The sequence below is a fragment of the Sceloporus undulatus genome, chromosome 1 (assembly GCF_019175285.1).
Source record: "Sceloporus undulatus isolate JIND9_A2432 ecotype Alabama chromosome 1, SceUnd_v1.1, whole genome shotgun sequence".
NCBI classification, from domain to species: Eukaryota; Metazoa; Chordata; class Lepidosauria; order Squamata; family Phrynosomatidae; genus Sceloporus; species Sceloporus undulatus.
In genome coordinates this window covers 241,061,154-241,075,970 of record NC_056522.1, presented here as the reverse complement: position 1 = coordinate 241,075,970, position 14,817 = coordinate 241,061,154, and the positions used below count along the sequence as shown (strand labels likewise).

Sequence of the window (14,817 nt, the reverse complement as noted above, 5' to 3'; positions counted from 1 at the left end):
TTGCATGCATTTGGGGGGAGAACTGCCCCAAAACTGCACTTTCTGTGGGTGGGGTAGAGGAGAAAAAGAAGAGATGGAAGTTCTACACTATCATGAGATGCTTGAATAAAGAGCAACATTCATTTGTCATCATTATAAACCTCAGGCCTAAGAATACTTACAGAACAATAAACCTGTTTGCATTTAAAACAGTTTTGGCACCACAGACCTGTAGTGCAACTTTTAGAAGTAAGCTGCAATGAGTTTAATGGGCCTTTGTTAGTGTTGTGTGCCTTCAATACATTTCCAGCTTACGGCAACCCTATCATCATGTTTTCCCGACAAGCTACCCCAAATAAACACGTATGGAACGTCAGTGTTCTTTTAGAGATCACCATGATCACTGCACAGTCTTCCCTCAAAGGAAGGACAGTTCATTTCCTCTATTTCCCACCTTCCACTGACTTTCTTCCCATAATGATTCTGCTTCATCGTGAAATATGGCCCCATTACACACCTGCCCTGATAAATCTAAATAGGTCAACTAGGAGTGGAGGTATAACAGGAATTGCATTTGTGTTAATTCAGTGTAAAATAGTTACTGGGATGAGAAATCCCAGAAGGGACTGAAATACTGAAAACACACCTATTATTAACAAGGCAGCTTCCTTCTGACTTCTGTAAGGTATACGCGAGGATGTTTTATATATACAGTATATATTCATGTATAAGTCTAGAAATTTTAGTCAAAAAATCAACCACAGAAACCTGGGTCAACTTACTCACAGGTCAAAGTACTGTACCTTATAATTTCTTTCAAAAAAGGAATTTTCCCTTTTTTTCCCCCCAAAAAAATCCCCCCCCCCCCAAACAAATGAACCATCCCCTTCTCTGAGAAGAGTGGCAAAAGATGAGAACTTAGTCCATCCCAGGAGAAGCTAAAAGAAGCACCAACCCTCTCAAGTCTCTCAGCCACGGTGCTGCTTCTGGCTTTTTTGGATGCCTGAGTGAGAAAATAGTGGCCGCAGCAGCTCTTAGGCACTTCCCCTCAAAGACTGTGCCAAGAGAGTAGACAGGGTTGGAGTTTCTTTTTGGTTCTCTCAGGATGAACTAATCTCTTGCTTGTCAGTACTATACTCAGAGAAGGGGATGGTTCTTTTTTTGATAAGAATTAATATTGCACCCTAACTCTTGCCATTGTGTGTGTGTTTTCTTAGCCTGTCCATGCACAGCCACCATTTACCATGGATGAGTATGTCTGGTGGAATTTTCTAAGTTCTTTGGCATCGTTTTCCTTTACGTCATCCTCTACACCCTTTGTTACACTGTCCTAAGTTTCACCATCAACTTAGCCACAGGTCATATCAAAATACATAATTTTGTCCACAGAACCTGCCTTCAGCCTAAACATGACATTGACTTATAGATGAGCATATACAGTAAGACACAAACTTGCATCTTTCTTTGATGTTGTGTTACTGCTGCCAACACTTCATGTAAAAACTAGACATGACATATTTTATTTGCATACTAAACAGTAATAAATAAGGAGAATTTCTAATTACTCTCCCATTATGATCACCCTTTTTTTGTCTTTTTTGGAAAACTACCATGACCAAGATCAGATTATCAGAGGCAACTGGAGCTAATACTCCAGAGCCCTTAAGTGACTAGTGGCTCCTTACTGCTATAAGTACCATGTGGGCTCACACATAGACACACTCTTCCGATACTATGAAACTTAAAGAAAGCAATGTTCATGAGGAGAGGAGAACTACAAATTACAAACCACCCCAGATCCACCTCTTAGCTGCCAATTAAGTGTAGAGCTGTGTGGCACACTGGGGTTGCAGCCTTTGAAACTCTAGCCTTGGTCATGCTGACAGGTACAAAGCAGAGGGAGATCCAGAGCTCCCTTAGGCCTGAAAGTGACTATCTCTGGCTCATTAATACCCAGCAGAATCTCGAAGCCTAATCTGTTGTACAAAGCTAGCCCTCCAGTGTGCACAAAAACAGTTCCTATTTTTGGAGCTGCTCCAATGCACTAGCCACCTTAATCCAGTCTTGACCTATACCATCACAACAGGAGGGAATCTTGTCTTTGTATTTTATTACACTGGTACCCCGGGATACGAATGCGCCGCGTTACGAAATTTCCGGGTTACGAAAAAAATCCATTAAAAATAATTGTTCCGGGTAACGAAGGTAATTTCGGGTTACGAAAAAAAATTTGGTGCTTTTCGGCGCTATTTCACACGAAATCGCGGCTTTCGCTATTAGCGCCTATGGGGCTTCGGCTTGCGAATGCTTTTCGGGTTACGAATGGCGCCGCGGAACGAATTAAATTCGTAACCCGGGGGAGCCCTGTACTGTTTTGCTGCCTTGACATGTCAGGAAAAACATGTTATACATTTTTCAAAATAATAATAATCTAAAATATTTTTTTTAAAAATTAACCACAGAAAGGCTGCCTCAAGGTATTTTCTCACCACAGGCTGTGTACATTAATGCTCTTCCTCCTTCCACAGACATCTTGTATTCTGGAAAACACAACCTTGCCTTCTGAAACAACTAAGATTCTCAGAATCCTGTTTTGCTAGCTTCTCTGTTGACACTGTTACAATTTTACAACAACAGCAATTTACTGTGACAAAAACATGGCAAGATTTCATACGTCAACCCAGTTTACATGATCTATCTCAAAATTACATTTTGAACATACAAAAATATCTCTCCCAGATTGAAGAAAAACAAATCAGGCAAATACCAGAGGTGCATATATACACAACTGCTACAGATTATGAACAAAGGCTACACAAAGCAGAAACAACTACCTTAAACTAATAGTTGTTTGTCTGTAACCACACCACATATTTGTCTTCTCATGAACCACAAAGATGTAGTGTCGCCGGGCCCCTGGTTGCACCGGCAGATAAGATGGGTTGAGGGTCCATAACAGAGAGACGCAGACGGATGCTATGTGCTCTTTAATGTAACTTTCAACTGGTTCATGTGCCAGCAGGAACTTAAACTGGTTGCTTCACCATCCTGATAACTAGCCCTCTAGTCCTGCTCCCAGGCTTCAGGCCCCTCCACTCTTCTCGCCCTTCCCTTCATCCCTCTCTCAATGGGCCAACACCAGCCCCATATGTCCCACAGCAAGCGAGGACCGGGGTTAATCACAGGCCTGGAAGGCCTCCTGGGATTCTTCCAGGGACAGGGGATGAACCTGAGTGGCAAAGAAACCTTTGGCTGGGTTTTCCCGGTCACTTCCCTGACCACTTCCCTCTCTTCGTCCCTGTAGATATCAGCGGTTGGCTTCTGCTGTCCAAGCATCCCAAACCCAGGCCACTATCTCGCCCTCATACCCCGTGTCTCCCTCCACGCTCAGCGTCCACTTCCGCTCCTCCTTTTCCCCTCCCAGAGTGCCCTCCTCCATCCCTTTTCTAGATTCCGGCAACCCGCCTCCCCAGTCTCCGGCCTGGTGCCAGCTGTTGCTCCTTGAGCCACCACAGCCCCATCTTTACCAGGGTCCCCCAGCACGTCATCTTCAGAGGCAGGACCCCAACGCAACTCCTCCCCTTCGTCCACCCTCTGACATGTAGCAAGAAGCCTCCGTTCAAATGTCGGGGGGGGGGGTGGTTAAAAATTATATTATCACAAATCAGATTCATATCTAACATCTAACACTAGTTGGGAGAATGAAGTGATCACAAAATGACAGATGAGATGCTTTGTATGCAGAGGTCCTGTGCTATCACTTCCTGGTTGTTATCTGCCTTCAGGTCATTTCCGACTTATCATGGGATTTTCTTTGCAAGATTTGTTCAGCAAGGGGTTGCTTTTGTCTTCCTCTGAGGCTGAGAGACACTGACTTGCTCACCCACTGGGATTCCATGGCTAAGCAGGAATTCAAAGTCTGGTCTCCAGATATAGTCCAGCACTCAAACCACTACACCACACTGATTCTCTTCATCAATTTATAAGTGGTAAGAAAGATTTCTGACCTAGAGAGCTACAGCCAGTCAGAGCACACAATAAAAGGAAAGATCCAACTGCATATAAAGCAGTTTGCCTATACTGTATTAATTAATATCACTAACCCTTCACTTTCCATCACAAAGGCAGGGGAGAGAAGGGAAAAACACATGAGATAACAAACCCCTGACAGGCTAGCAAAGCCCTGAGACCCTAAGCATCTTTAAGACTAAAGCCTGCTTGTATGAACTTTGGTCAAAAAACTGTCAAGAAAAGGCTGCTAAGCAAAAAAAGGTACATCTAATAGTGAAGAATCTCTGCCCCACACCTTGAAAGACTAGTGTCAGATCAACAAGTCACTTTCTTGAAAACTGAATACTGCACTCAGTCCAAGAAAGGATCTTTCACACCTACTCCTCCAAAAGTATACAGTGCCCAAATGGTCACATTCCTCTGGTGGAATTTCATTCTTGCTGGATATGGCTGGTCTTTCACTCCTCCCGAGATAAACTCTTCAGTCCCTGCACATGCTATCTGACTCCCCAAAACAAAACCTGCCGTATTTGGGGAGGAGATTTTTCTGGCCTTCTAGATTCCTCTGGCTCTTCTATGTGCATCAAAATCACAGATTGCAGCACATAAGAGAAAAGTAAGAGAAGAGTTCCTTGCAAGGACAGCCATTATTCCATTTTTCTCAATTCTCCACATTGTTTTAAGGATTCCATCAGCAGAGGCCAAAGGATGGATGCCTCCAAGAGACCTTGTATGTGCGTGTGTGTCTCACATGTATTCATCCAACCGCTTCACTGCTGTGTTATTAGGCAGCCTTAAGAAAAATCTGTATTCTTCCTCTGCTGTTCTCTCTCTACTGCAATATGGAAGACAGAACTGCCTTAACTTACAAGGTTGCTGTAATGGTTATATTTTTATTTATTTTTCTCTATGATACTCTCTCTCTCTCTCTCATATCTATATCTATATCTATATCTATATCTATATCTATATCTATATCTATCTATCTATCTACAGTATCTTATATTACTCTATATTTTATTTATTTTACTCTATATCCCTGTTGTTAACTTTCAAGGTTGCTATAATGGTTATATTTTTATTTATTGTACTCTATACCTTTCTCCCAACATGGAGCACAAGGCAGATCACAACATGGATTTTTAAAATCACATCTAAAAAAATATTATAATGAAAAAAGGTTTAAAAACAATTCCATACACTATTCTATGAAAAACAGCACGAATGTAATTTTAAATGTGTTTGAAATGTAGAAGTGCGAGTCAAAGTACACACATCCATTTATACATTTTTTACTGAATACGATGGTCCATGCATCAGCCCTGAACCGCAAGCCATTGGCTGCTGGTAGCTGTTAAGCTTCCAGGAAAGGAGGAACTGAAACCAATAGCACAAATTTAGTTCCAGTGGCTGGCACATAGGAAATCATTGTCAGACCCTTATATCAAATAGCTTGAGAGGCACCACATTAAAAGACACATCTTCAGCAATCACTTAACTCAAAATAATGAAATACATTGGCTTACTGGCAGAAGGGAGACAGCCTAACCCCCTGTGAAAGAGTTTTCTACAGCATGGGAGCAACCCCCAAGAAGGCTCTCTCTTATATCCTTATCACATGTGTATGTGATAGTGATGAGATCAAGAAAAAGCCCTTCCCTAAGTTCTTAAAAACTCCAGCAGCCTAACACAAGAAGATGCAAACCTTCAGATAGTCTGGACCTAAGTCGTAAAGGATTTATAGATTATAACCAGCACTTAAAATTAGGTTATGGAGGTAAAGCACTTTGATCACTTAAAAGTGCTATCCAGACATTATTATAGATATTATTATTATTATTATTATTATTATTATTATTATTATTATTATTATTATTATATTTTACTTTTAAGTATAATTCAAGTCCATAGCTGTTTTCTATCAATTATCAAAAATTATCTTATAATCCCTTCCAGACATTGAAAAAAAGAGAACATGGAGGAGTCCAAGTCAGCACACCTTCATAGTCAGGTATCTGAGAGGATATTCTCTTAAAAGGTGTTCACACAGACAGATGCAGGCGAAGTCTACATAAAGGGAGAAAAACCATTTCCCCTCAACCTGGGCCGATCAGGACACATGATGCAGGACCCAATCAGCACCAAACTCAAAAGTAAAAACATCTTAATGAAGATTTTTAAAATACACAGTTTGCTACAGAGGTTCCAAGAAACTCCAGTGTTTCCTGCATGTTTCCCATTTGCTGAATTTTGAGGGAGAGGAAACAGATCACCTGGCAGGCAACGCCATTTTAAGTCAGTTCTTGCCACCGCTGTGTTTCCCACAGACAGATCACTGCCAGCCATTATTTACCTTCCCCATATAGAATGATGTTAAAATAATGATTTTTAATGCTTGTGAGGCACCCATAGCCTTATTGTAACCTCAAAGCACACCACCAGGAGCAGTGCAGAGGTGGAAAAACCATTGTTCCAGGTGATTTTTCCCTCTTCTGCAATGCTCCTAGCAGCACACTTCGAGGTTACAGCAAGGCACCAGACACCTCACAAGCAGGAAAAAATCTCATTTTTAATGTCATTCCAGGCAGGGACCGTAAATGGCACTTGGCAGCAATCTGTCCTGGAGCTGCGAGAAAGGTAGTAGCCAAGGAAACAGAAGGCAGAACACAGCAATAAGATCCACAATGTAGACAAGTGCTGCAGATAAAACAGGTTCAAGGTGGCTTGGGCGAGGGGGGGTGCGGGGAAGAAAATATGGGGTGTCCATCCAAACTTTTCCACTAAGTGTAGACTTGACCTCATATTCATGGAGAGAGTTCTAGTACTAAAGAAGGGATGGTGTCAAATTAGGAGCGGTGGTGTGCAAGAGTAGCCAAAACACCATTCCCCCTCATCTATGACTAACATGGTCAACTTTTTCTTTCTTTCTTCTGTATCATTTTTAATACTTTTGCCTGATGAAGAAACCAGTGGAGTTTCAAAAGTTTGCAACATGTATATTGTGCATTTTGGCTGGTCCCATAAAGGTATCACTGTATTTTGGATTTAGGATGATACACTACAGTACTTTGCTATATGGCCAAGATGGCTCCCCATGGAAATCCTTTCCCCTGTTCACTTTGCGGGTTCCCTCTCTCTCTCTGTCTCTCTTTCACATATACACAGGATGTTAGAAAACAACTTTACTTTCTAGACTAAAGATAGGTACCTTCTTCATTGGGAGGTACACTGGCTAGGCCTGCTGGGAGCTGCAGTTCAACAACGTTTGGACAGCTGAACGATTCCCAGCCCTGTGCTAGATTCCAGTGAGAGCCAAGACAACATGAGCCAGGCATCCTTTGTTGACACAGACATGTCAGACATCAGCTCAGATTTTAAAACTCTGTAAAAGGTTGAGACAAGCAATTCAGCTCATTTAGGAACACCCTCTGCCACCGTCCCTCAGGGTGTATGTGTGTGTCATATACTCAAGACTCAAAACTTATTTTAACCTTGCTTCGCACAAACATATTCCTGTCTCCTCACATTTGGAAGTACAGCTGCCACCAAAACTGCTGAAGGATGAAGACAATGCTGGGAAATGGAATCATGGTTTAAACAACCCCCCAAAAAAAATACTAGCACCAAGTTCTATACCATCTAATTACCTCTGGCTCTTTAGGTCACTGTCACAACTGCTGAATGTTTCAATTTCCATGTGTCCACACCTACAGGAACTGCTTTGTTTTTGTTTCCATTTGATAACTGTTCTATAGGTGGACTGATTTTCAGCAAAAGGTTGACTAGCAATATAAATGGGGGTGGGGGAGAGAAATGAAAATTTCCATCAGTCCCTACATTTCCAGCACTGCAGAGTAACAAGCTGAAAACTTTTCACACCTAGAACTCTTATTTCTGCTTTGTTCACATTTCCTTGATAATTTTGCCTTCCCCTTTTCTTTGGATACCTATATTCTGTTTCTAAATATTCAACTGAAGTTGTACGCTTCTGTGATGCTAAAAATTTGGAGGTTGAAGGAAAATTTCATGAGGGCAGAATTCTTATTTAGGGAGGGCAATGCTCTCACTCCCCCATCCCCATCCCCAATAGCTACACCCCTGGGGAACACAATGCATCCTAATCCCAATCCAAATTCTATCTACTTACTTTTGGATGGCAGCAGAAATCATGCAGAGCTGTACAGTACTGTATGCATTAAACACATCTCTTAATGGTAAATAGCATTAACTAATAGACCCAAGATCTTTATTGTCTGCAGACCACAGTTCAAAGTGCAAATAAATAGCTTTATCAAGCTTTAAGCTATTTTTTATTTTATTTTTTATTACTGTTCTTGTTGTTGATAATATAGTCCATTATGATGTACTCGGCAATTTACAAAAAACAAGCATGACTGATCCCTTTCCCCAAGGCGTTTACACCCTAAAAAATGAGGCAAGGAAACAAAAGAGAAAGGATGGCAGAATCTGGTAAGTGGATGAAGTGCATAAACAGTGGATGGGTCCTTAATAATCACTGGAGTTTGGTTCCAGGACACCCCATGGATACCCAAATCCATAGATGTCTAAATTCCATTAAATACAATGGCATAATGAAATAGTGTTCCTTATATAAAATGTCAAAATCAAGGTTTGCTTATTGAAATTTATATATGTATTTGAATGTTTTCAAGCCTTGGATGGCTGAATCTGTGGATGTGGACAGCCAACTGTACTTTTGTGTTAGCTACAGTAAGCAAAAGGGCAAAAGAAATGATCCTCAGAAAGCTGAGTTTTGAAAAGGGATGGAGGAAGACTGCATGAAGATGTTCTCAGAAGCAGTTTTGGACACAAGAAACAGTGGGTGGAATGATTTCAAGGAGCAGGAGATCCCTACGCAGCTGAAAGTGCTAGGGCCAACAGGATATAGTCCACCAAGATTGGTCTCTCTTTCTTTATTCAAAATAGTAATACTTTGTCCTTTAAAAAAATTATAACCTCTTCCCACCATTTAGGAATCAAATATTAACTAAAACTAACCAAATATATCTGAGGATGTAGACTGAAGTCTACGAAAGCTCATGCTATCAATTTCTTACTTTCAGTTAGTCTCAAAGGTGCTACAAGATCTCTTAACATACTGATTCTGCAGACCAACTGTTTACTTGGGAACTAGTTCCCATATAATGGTAAGTAACCAAAGAAGGGTCTTTGTTAAACTGATCTTTCCAAACTGAAGGCCACACTCTTAAACTCATTTCCTGAGAAGCATATTCTCTTTTTGTATCAATGGAGTTTGTTCCCAAGTATGTGGAAGTGGCATTCAACCAACCATGACATTCTGCTGACAGAAATACTTCTGTCAGCAGAATTGGGAAGTGAAGGCTCTCCTCCCCCAAATCTGCTCTGGATGGCTAAAAACACACCAGGGTAGATATTTCAGCAATATATGGAGCTGACATGGGGGCAGGGGATGTACCATTACACTAATGTATTGATTCCCAGACTTTAGTCATCCATTTGTTCTGGACTTCAGCTCTGAGAAGCCCCAGTCAACTTGGCCAACAGTCAACAGGACATAAGGGAGCTGAATTCTTAAACAAATGGAAGACCAAAGGTTGGGAACCACTGGACTAAAAGCACATTCTCTCTCCTCCCCAACCACAGCCTTCCACTTCACCCAGAGATCTGCTCCAGAGGGTTTCCTAGCTCTACAAAACACACCTTAAGGGTATGATGGGCCAGGTGGATAATCTTACTCATTTCCCATTCCACTGACATAAAGTTTGCAAGTAGCTAAGTACATATAACTTCATTGTTGTGTGCCTTCCAGTCATTTCTGATTTATAGCAATCCTAAGGCAAACCCATCACACATTTGTTGGGTTTGGTTTTTTTTGCAAGATTTGTTCAGAGCAGGTTTGCCTTGGCTTTCTTCTGAAGCTGAGAGAGTGTGATTTTCCCAAAGTGGGTTTCCATGGCTCAGCAGGGATTTGAACCCTGGTGTCCAGATTCACAGTTCAATGTTCAACGCACTACACAATGTGGCTTTCTACAGATAAGTAGGTACTAGTTTGATGTTGGTGTTGCGGTGTGCCTGCAGGTTATTTTTGACTTATGGTGATCCTAAGACCCTAAGATCATAGGGTCTTCTTAGCAAGTTTTTTTCAGAGGGGGTTCGCCATTGCCATCCTCTGAAGCTGAGAAAGTGTGACTTGCCCAAGGTCACCCAGCAGGTTTTTATGCCTGAGCAGGGAATTGAACGCCAGAGTTGTAGTCCAGCGCTCAAACCACTACACCACGTTGGTTCTAGTTACTAGTTTCATATAATTAATTGCTTTTCCCAATAACTAAGATATAACTGTATTATATTACAACTGTAGGTTAACAAGGGATAATGTCCCTATTACAATGTAACTGGTTTTTTAAATGATCTCTGTCATTAAAGTAGTGTCATTGAATGATGGAGGAGGAGAATCATCTGGATCAAATGTTGGCTCAGGCTGTAGCTTTTGTCTTGTGCTCAGTGATGGATGTTATGTTGAGGCAATGATAAAGTGAACATGTTGGCAACCCTAGCCTTTACCTACTCAACAGCCCTCTTCTTTTTCTATCTGACCGTTAACACCCGCTTTCATAATGAAGTGAAAATTCAGAGACAAAACTGAAGATAGGTGACTGTAAAAGAATATCCCTCTGAAGCTACAGAGAGAAGGACCAACACATAACTACAGTATTTAATGCCATAACAAGAGATTGGGCAGGGAGGGGACAGAAATCTGTGCCCAGAAATCTGGAGATGATAGTAAAAAAGAACTGGAATGAGTCCATAGGCTCAATGTTGTGTATCTCAAATTTATAGGATAGTTCCAGAAGATCCATTTCAAAGACAGCAATATGCTATCCAGTCCACACTTTGTTATTGAGCCTTCAAAACATTTCCATCTTATGGTGACCCTAAGGCATGAGGTTTTCTTGGCAAGTTTTTTCAGAGGGCTTTGCCATTGCCCTTGGATGTGACTCATCCAAGGTCATCCAGTGGATTTACATGGCCGAGCTAGTCTCCCGAGGCATAGTCCAATGCTCAAACCACTACACCAGGCTGGCTCACAGTCCACACTTACTAGGTAGTTATATTTCCTCAGAACAAGCCAACCTTGTGGAGTGTAAATCATGGGCTGATCCAGGCTCATACTTAAATTATAGCCCACTGAAATCAGTGGAAGTGAAATTAGTTAAGACTAACAAGTCCTGATTTCATCTGAACTATTCTATATGTAGTTAAGTCTCAATCAACATAAACATTCCCCGCACACTCATCTGTTATTTTTTAAACATACGCACTGGGATTAGCCACCTGCAAAGGAGAAAGATGAACATAACTATCCTAAGATCTAATTTAAAAAAAAAAAGATTTCTTACAGTCATAGATCAATAAATATCGATCCAAGGGAACTAAGGCAACAAATTGAAGTTAATTTTTAAAGTATTTTACAAAAAGTCCAAGGAGAAATTATGCCTCATTTGTATTGGAGACAGACTTTAGCACACACGCCCCAGTAATATAGCAGGTGCTAACCCTTTGGGTGTGCAGTAGACCTTCCTTGAACAGTACTTAAGAAAAAGGCAGAATCTGTCTCTTTGCATTCAATAAACATGGGGAGGGGGACAACTAGGCCTGTTGACTCTATTGCTCTGGATCCCCATAAACATTTCTTAACCAGAATCTCAATAACAAACAGCAACACACTGAAAGCAAGCAAGCATATATTGATCATATATTTGAGAAGTGTCAGAACATATACCAATATTTATGAGATTACTTAAGAGTAATGGGAGAAGAGATTTAAAACAAGGAGATCTGTTTCCTCACTAGTGTTTTTTATTTTTTAATGATATATTGGAGAAGTACTCATCCTCTTCATTTTTTTTAAAAAAAAGGCCAAAACCACTCTAATTAAAAATAATAATAATTGTAAGCCGCTCTGAGAGCCTTTAGGGCTAGATAAAAATACTGTACCATGAATAAATAATAAATAAATAAAACATGAGCAAAGTGGCATGATTGGGAGGGTATGTCTCTCCTTCCAAATGGTGTCAAAGTGCATGGCAGATGCCCAAAATACTCCTGCTATAATACTTGTAAACAGCCAGTGCAGCGTAGTGGTTTCAGTGTTGGATAATGACTCTGGAGACCAGGGTTCGAATCCCAGTTCGACCATGTATCTTAGTTACTGGGAAAAGGAATTAATTATTAGTAACTGGAGTGGTGTAGTGGTTTGAGCTACAACTCTGGGGTTTGATTTTCCACTCAGGCATAAAAACCCACTGGGTGACTTTGGGCAAATCACACTCTCTCAGCTCCAGAGGATGGCAGTGGCAAACCCCCTCTGAAGAAACCTGCCAAGAAAACCCCGTGATAGGATTGCATTAGGGTTGCCAAATGTCAGAAACAACTTGAAGGCACACAACAACAACAACACTTTCACAGAGCACCCACTACTGTTGTTGACCTAGTGGAGGAGGTTACATTTCTGAGATATTTTAGTTCAAAGATGGTTGAAAGAAAGAAAGAAAGATAGATTCAGGGTGACAACAACTATCAAAGATTGTATATCATACTGCTATTGAGAAAATGTACATCAAGCTGAGGATTCGAAAGGTTACAACTCAGCAAACAAAAATTCTCCTTTCAGAAAATGACAATTCTGCTTTCTTTCATTTACATAGGAACTGACCAGTTGCTGCATAAATTGTTCATTTGGAAAGATAGTGAAAGTAATTTCTCATCAACACAAATTAATCCCATGTTCCTTAGAAACTCAACTTTTTACAATTTGTTTACACCCAGCACCTTGCTATCTTTAGGCATCACTGATCATTAAAAAGGTTGAGGTTTTCAGACCAGCACTGAAAAAATCAGCAATGTCTTCAGTAGATGTAGGGCTAATAACATCAGCATCATTTTGTAAGTGGATCTGTACTATTTCATTCATCCACATAGCCAGATGTAAACAAAGATCATTTACGGAAGCTGCTGCATCAGTATGCTAAAAGATACTGTCAAAATTTGACAAAGAAGCAATGACTAAAATCCCTGAAAACCTGATTTAGGGGGGAATAAAATCTAAGATGAAGACTGAAAGGGAAACTATATCCTTTGTATATGGCTGCACAGTCAAGCCTTAATCTCAGGTTTAAGCACAATGGGGAGAGGTGGAGTTAAAACAAAAGCTGCATTGCCCTGGTCTCCCTCCTCCTCCTCCTCCTCCTCCTCCTCTCTCAAATTAGATCCACAGACACACATAATAATAATAATAATAATAATAATAATAATAATAATAATAATAATAAATAAGAGGATCCTCCATTGATCACCCAACCCACTTTCTCCCAGCCTGCATATGGGCACCTTGGGAGGATTTGCTTTGTTCTCTTCTAAATCTTCTCAAGGAGAGGATGGGAAATCTGGCAGATCACTGTCTTAAGGAGCTCCATTCCTCCCCCCAATTGCTCACCCAATTCAAGGGTGACCAGAGGAGGGGGTCCTCCTTTTCCAGGACAAGTCCTCCATTCCATCTTTTCTATCTCAGAGGAGGCATTCCAAAATGTCCTCCCATTTTGTGCTTGACTGAAAAGCATGGGTTCCCCCCCCCTCTTTTTTCTTCCTGGGGGTGTGTTTTGAGCTTTTACTGTGTCCTGTCCTCCATTTTTTTCTTTACCCTCTTTAAGGTCCTCCATTCTTTTCTTCTTTTTTATCCCCTTTAAGGTCCTCCGTTTTTTAATGTTTGTTTCTTTTTGCAGTGCCTTGTCCTCTCCTTTGCAGGCAGGAAAGGTCTGGCCACCCTGCACCCACCCCATCCATAGCACAGAACAGGAGGAGGAGGAGGAGGAGACTTCAAGCCTTTTGGAAGCAGAGATCCCAAGAAAAAGGCTGGTCCCACCCTCCCCAGACTCCTCAAAGAGATCCCTTTGCCCATCAGAGCCTGCCTCCCTCCACCCCCCACAGCCTTGCAGCCTCCTGGTGGCTCCAGACAATGCTCCCTAATCCTATGCATCCTCCCTGCTTCCCTCTGCCCCACCATCCTTGCAAAAAAGTCCCTGCAACATGCATGCAACCTGGCACTGCAAGGAAGGCTGGTGGCTGGTTTGATCAATCAATTAATAATCAGCCTATCAATTTACCTGGTGGCAGGGGTGGTGGCAATACTAGGGCCACTAGTGGAAGAGGCATTCAGAGGAGAAAGAGCCACTGCCTCCAGCCCCTGCTGCTGCAATGCATGGCTGATGCTCTCTGAGAAAAGCTGCAGCCTGGGCTGGGTAAGAATGGGGAGCCTCCCGCGCATGCGCACTTGAAGCTCCCTGGGAAGACTATGGCAGGGAGAGAGTGGGGGAAGAGACCGGTGTCGCGCATGCGCGGCAGGCACAACTAAGGAGCATGCGCCTCGTGTTTCCGAGGCATTCAGGAACCGCTACGCATGCGCCCTCTAGACTTTCTCTTGACCACCCGTCAATCATAGAGGTCTAAGGAAGGCTAGCCGCGCCATCTCTATGGTGACGGGGATCAAGATAGATGGGCCTCTCTAAAGCGTTGTCTGGAGCGATGAGATCAGCGTATATAATGCGCATGCGCCCACCGGTCGTAGTCTAGTGATGACGTATGCGCTTATCGACGGTTGCTGCATTCCTCTATTAATATTCATGAGATGAGGGGCGGGGCGGCCCTTGGAGGGAGGCTAAGTTAGGGCTGCGTCCAGCTTGGCAACGCTTTCAACTGCCATGGCTCAGTGCTGTGGAATTCTGGGAATTGTAGTTTTGCGTGAGGCATTTAGCCTTCTCTGTCAGAGAG

At 41.9% G+C, this 14,817-nt stretch overlaps 1 protein-coding gene across 28 annotated transcripts in view; it reads right to left on the bottom strand.

Moving 5' to 3' along the window:
• The window catches only part of CLASP1 (cytoplasmic linker associated protein 1), a 249,181-nt gene extending 234,876 nt beyond the window's left edge, over positions 1-14,305 (bottom strand). For 27 of the 28 annotated variants that reach the window (XM_042445043.1, XM_042445053.1, XM_042445052.1 and 24 more), the window contains exon 1: positions 14,154-14,305. The gene's annotated coding sequence lies outside the window, so the exon portion shown is untranslated. Of the gene's footprint in view, positions 1-7,637; positions 7,773-14,153 lie in introns of all 28 variants that reach the window. The other variant, XM_042445044.1, reaches the window with a different exon arrangement.
• Between the last annotated feature and the right edge of the window lie 512 nt (positions 14,306-14,817).